The sequence below is a fragment of the Doryrhamphus excisus genome, chromosome 5, assembly GCF_030265055.1.
Source record: "Doryrhamphus excisus isolate RoL2022-K1 chromosome 5, RoL_Dexc_1.0, whole genome shotgun sequence".
Classification (NCBI taxonomy): Eukaryota; Metazoa; Chordata; class Actinopteri; order Syngnathiformes; family Syngnathidae; genus Doryrhamphus; species Doryrhamphus excisus.
In genome coordinates this window covers 12,713,227-12,719,226 of record NC_080470.1, presented here as the reverse complement: position 1 = coordinate 12,719,226, position 6,000 = coordinate 12,713,227, and positions in this window count along the sequence as shown.

Sequence of the window (6,000 nt, the reverse complement as noted above, 5' to 3'; positions counted from 1 at the left end):
GGCATTGTTTTTGTGGCAAAAAAGTATTCTTCCTGGTTTGTTTTGACGATCAATGATCTGCATGTAGAATGTGAGCACTGAAGTCGTTAGCTTTGATTGTCCGTGGCAAGCGAGTAACTCGTACAGTGTGATGTGGACTTGCTAAAAACGCTAAAATGGTCTTCCATGCTTAAAAGGATCAACTTGAATTAAACTTAACCAGATGGACTCTTTATGTGCTATAACTGACTCTTCAGAGGCCTTTGAGGTATCGCTCATCCACTGTTTGTCATTTGAAGACAGATGTTGCATCATGGAGGAGCATCTGCCCGCTCAGCTGCCTTCCTCATTTCACTTACAGCGTGTTTACGCTCGCTAAACACGCCATCACCTCACTAGTTGCGCAAAAAAGGCTCACAGTAGTCCTTGAAAGCCACCTGCTGGATGTCTCCCTTTCTCCTTGTATTCCTGAGAGGAGGGTGCACAGAGCGGGAGCCAGGGGAGTTTTTTTTTTTTTTATGGAAGCTGTCAGAGCAGCACAAAGCTTTTGTATTCTGCTTGACGTCAAGTCCCTACTGACATGTAGTCAGAAAATGCAGGTGGATGTGTGAGTTGTTTTTTTTTTTTTTTAGATGGATGCAGTTTTGTGCAGAGTGGTGTAAAAAGTGCTGCAATGTTGTATGAAAAATGTCAATGTAGTGCCTAGTTGACAGGGAGTGCATTAACCCAGATTGAGAACATAAATGTGGGCTTGTGGGCTAGTAAACAAACATGGACAGTGTGTGAAGATCCTCACTAGTTTGAAATTGTGCAAAAAATGAGGATTGTGCAAAGATTACACACCTTCAGATTCATGGTTTACATGGGGTGCCCCTTTTATGACTGGTCACCCCGTTTTTGACGCGCTACCGTATATACCGTATTATTATAAATATCATATATTATTTTTATTGTATATATTGAATTATTTTGTATCAGACGACTATTTGACTAAAAGTTCTTTGATTGACAATTTTAAAAATAATTGTTATTTTTCAAGTAAAATAATATTTTACTCAATTTTTAATATAATCCAATATTGGCAAAGATAACTACAATCTGATAGAAAGTCATTTTTATGAAACCTCTTAAAAGTTCTATCCTTTATAACTACAAATTATGCTAAATATTTAAATATTATTTTAGATGAATGAAACAAGAAATTACTAAAATTGTATTTTATTCAGTAACTTCAAATAGAAATTAAGTATTACGTACAATGGGCAAAAACAATAATAAAATAATTGGGTATAATTATTAAATATAATTATAAATATGGGTGGCACGACGGTCGAGTGGTTAGTCGAGTTGAGCTCCTCACAGCTAGGAGACCAGGGTTCAATTCCACCCTCAGCTATCTGTGTGTGGAGTTTGCATGTTCTCCCCGTGCATGCGTGGGTTTTATCCGGGTACTCCGGTTTCCTCCCACATTCCAAAAACATGCTAGGTTAATTGGCCACTCCAAATTGTCCATAGGTATGAATGTGAGTGTGAATGGTTGTTTGTCTATATGTGCCCTGTGATTGGCTGGCGACCAATCCAGGGTGTACCCCGCCTCTCGCCCGAAGACAGCTGGGATAGGCTCCAGCACCCCCGCGACCCTTGTGAGGAAATAGCGGTAGAAAATGAATGAATGAATAAATATTATTACATTATTTTTACATATATATATGTATATATATGTATATATATATATATATATATATATATATATACATATATATATATATATTAAATAATTACATACAAGGTCGGGTCGCAGATCAGCAGCGCAAGCAGGGAGGCCCAGACTTCCCTCTCCTCTGCCACTACTTCCAGCTCCACCTGGTGGATCACAAGGCGTTCCCAGGCCAGGGAGGCATCCTAACCACCGGACTTCTTTCAACCAATCAGGTAGGCAAAACAATACATTACGTCGCTCTTATGATGCCAGCATTGAAGCAGCAATTCAGTTAAGTGGCCAAATCAAATATTCAGCTAAGGTAACGCTGTGTACTTTACCTGACCTGAGCGCTAGCTTGAGCCAGCAAGGAGATCAGAATTCCGCGTCAAGTGTTACTCCATTCACCTTACTCGTTTAACATAACTTTTTCATGTTGGGCGTTATTATGCATCTCTATCGCTGTTTATTTCACATTGGCAGTTGGATATATAGCTCCGTAGCAACAGTGATGCTGCTGTTGCTAGGTTTTCCCACTCACATACTCGGGACCATCAATAAATTAGGATTGCATTGCAGAGAGTTTGTTTTTTAAAAAGCAATATATTCTAAATCAAACCATCAACTTCCTCCACGCAGGTTAGAACTCACTAACATGGTTAAGTTACACTTTGCATCATTAGACACTCACCAACATATAAACAACAGGATCGGGCTTCATTGTTTTTTCATAAGCTTTTTAAAAATACTAATCTTTTGTGAACATGTACTCCTATATTTGATACTTACTGTATATACTGGTTATTATTAGCCCTGTGAGAAATTCATAAAAAGGTCATATCATAAAAAATAAACATTGAGCACCTCTGAAAAGAACTGGAATCGAGAATGGTTAGGAACCGGAATCGAAACGAGGGATCAGAATTCATCCATCCATTTTCTATGCGGCTTATCCTCACTAGGGTTTGCAGAGGTATGCTGGAGCCTATCCCAGCTGACTTCGGACATATACCTACCCACCTATAATTACACGTAAAGAAGATAACCTTCTAGCCAAAAATGTAATACAATTTTTCTCAACAAGAGAGGAGAAATATGATCCATGACCATTACAAGTAACGCTGCCCCGCCTGCTGGATGTCTTCTCTCTTGCCGATGCAGGTCCAAGCAGAGCGCAGATGACAAGCAAAGATAAGACGGTAGAAGAAAGTGTGTGTCATCAGCCCAACAATGTCATTAGCATATTCATCTCTGGCCAATTACTTGTCAGTGTACTCATATGGCTCAGCTGTTATTTATCTCCTCTTGTTTAATTGTCATGAAAAACCAGGTCAAAAGTAATCAGGATCCAAATAGTATTGCAAAAAAAATGTCTCATGACGCCGCTGAGTGACGAGTGAGTGACACAAGTGACAAATGGCCAAAAATAGAAAATCATTTTCTCCTTTATTTCTCTTCTAAAAAGTGTGTGTGACAACAGAAAAAAGTGGCACAAAGGCTAATTGCAGACGACTTCATCACACCTTGTAGGGCTTTCAGCTGCACATTTACTACTGGACCTGCTCCAAGCGTGTAATTGCTCGTATCACGCGGACGCTTTGCTACTTTGACCCGACTTGGACTTTAGCAGGATAATAATAATAAAGTTGATATTACACTGCACAGTGAAATAAAAGGAGGACAAAGGTTACCAGAAACAAGGTGGGGTGAACCCAGAATAATTACATATAGCTCCCATGTTCCAATTTACTATGAATACCAACTAGGGTACCAAATGATGGATAAAAGTTTAAATAAGGGCTTCTTCATCGACAATGGCAAAAAAATTACCATTCATGAATTTGAATGAATGAATGCTTATACCTTATTATTATAAATATCATATATTATTTTTATTGTATATATTGAATTATTTTGTATCAGAGGACTATTTGACTAAAAGTTCCTTGATTGACAATGTAAAAATGAATTAATTGTTATTTTTCAAGTAAAATAATGTTTTATTCCATTTTTAATATAATCCAATATTGGCAAAGATAACTATAATCTGATAGAAAGTCTATTTTATGAAAAATTATCTCAAATGTTCTATCCTTTTTAACTACAAATTATGCTAAATATTTCAATATTATTTTAGATGAATGAAACAAGAAATTAATAATTGTATTTTATTCAGTAACTTCAAATAGAAATTAAGTATTACGTACAATGGGCAAAAACAATAATAAAATAATTGGGTACAATTATTAAATATAATTATAAATATTATTATGGGCAGCACGGCGGTCGAGTGGTTAGTCGAGTCGAGCTCCTCACAGCTAGGAGACCAGGGTTCAATTCCACCCGCTTTTCTCCGGGTACTCCGGTTTCCTCCCACATTCCAAAAACATGCTAGGTTAATTGGTGACTCCAAATTGTCCATAGGTATGAATGTGAGTGTGAATGGTTGTTTGTCTACATGTGCCCTGTGATTGGCTGGCGACCAGTCCAGGGTGTACCCCGCCTCTTGCCCGAAGACAGCTGAGATAGGCTCCAGCACCCCCCACGATCCTCGTGAGGAAAAATTGGTAGAAAATGAATGAATGAATAAATCTTATTATATTATTTTTACATATATATATATATATATATTTTAAAATAATTACATACAAGGTCAGGTCGCGGATCAGCAGCGCAAGCAGGGAGGCCCAGAATTCCCTCTCCTCGACCACTACTTTCAGCTCCTCCCGGTGGATCACAAGGAGTTCCCAGGCCAGGGAGGCATCGTAACCAGATGCCCAATCCACCTCATCTGGCTCTTCTCAATGCGAAGAGTAGCGATTCCATTCCATGTCCACAGTGCTTCTCATCCACACGGTCCTCATCCACCCCCGGAGCCCTGCCACCGAGGAGCCTAGTGTGGAGTCCCCAGGCACTACTTCCTCATTGGAAGACTTGTCGATGGGATTGAGGAGGTCTTTGAAGTATTCCGTTCACCGATCCACAATATGTCGAGTTGAGGTCAGCAGCACATCCTCATGCTGTTGACTGTGCACTGCTTCCCCCTCCTGAGACGTCGGATGTTGGTCCAGAATCTCTTCAAAGCCGTCCGGTAGTCGTTCTCCATGGCTTCTCTAAACTCCTCCTCTGTCCAAGTTTTTGCTTCAGTGACTGCCAAAGCCGTGAACCGCCTGGCTTGCCGGTACCTGTCAGCTGTCTCCAAAGTCCCAAGAGCCAAAAAGGCCCGATAGGACTACTTCTTCAGCTTGACGGAATCCCTCACCACTGGTGTCCACCAACAGGTTCTGGAATTACCGCCACCTCACGGCCACAGGTCCGATCAGCCATCTCAACAATGGAGGCAGGGAACATGGCCCATTCGGAACATGACTCCCTCGGAACATGGTTGAAGCTCTCCTGGTGGTGGTGCCGAGGGACAAGAATTGTCGCCCCGGCCCGTCGCCTCTCATTGCTGATAATGCCCCTCTCAAGATGACTGGTTCCAGAGCCCTTGTTATGCGTCGAGGTGAGTCCGACTATATCTAGCAGGAACTTCCCAACTTCGCACACCAGCCCAGGCTCCTTCCCTACCAGAGAGGTGACATTCCACATCCCATGAGCTAACTTCCGGAGCCAAAGATCGAACCGGCAAGCCCCCCCGACCTACGACCTGTTTGTCATGGGTGACCCTACAAGGGGCATAAAAGCTTAGCTCCTAGAATCAAATGGAATGGGACATGCAAATTCCTCCACAATGGTACAGTGGTAGCTCAAAAATTGCTTCATAGACTGTTATTTGTATTCAATATTATTAGAAATATCATTATTATATATTTTTTCAAAGAAATGTTTTAATATTTCATATGAATTTTAGATATTAAACAAGGGATTGGTAATTGACTCAAGTAAAAGTTTTAAATATTATCAACACCGGATAAAATAGTGGTCAAAGTATTTTTGTATACATTGTTGATTCTGTATAATAATAATATATAATAATATATATCTCTAAATAAATATATATAATAAATATATATCTCTTGTTGTTCTTGTTAGAACTTGTTGTTCTAATGTCAACACAAGGAGACTTTAGTCTGAGTGCCATTTAAGACTTTTGTCCACATGCTAACTTGGTTTTCTGGTAATAAAAAGTGATATGTTCAGGGTGAAGACTTCATCAAAATGCATCTTGAAGATGTAAAAAATATATTTTTCTTAGGTGAAATCCCACAAAATGGCAACATTGTGTGAAAAAGTGGTATTTACGGGGAGAAAATTGGTAGGAAATGAAATAATAAGTCCATGGATCATGTACACAGTATGAGGCTTTGTTGGTGCCCTGT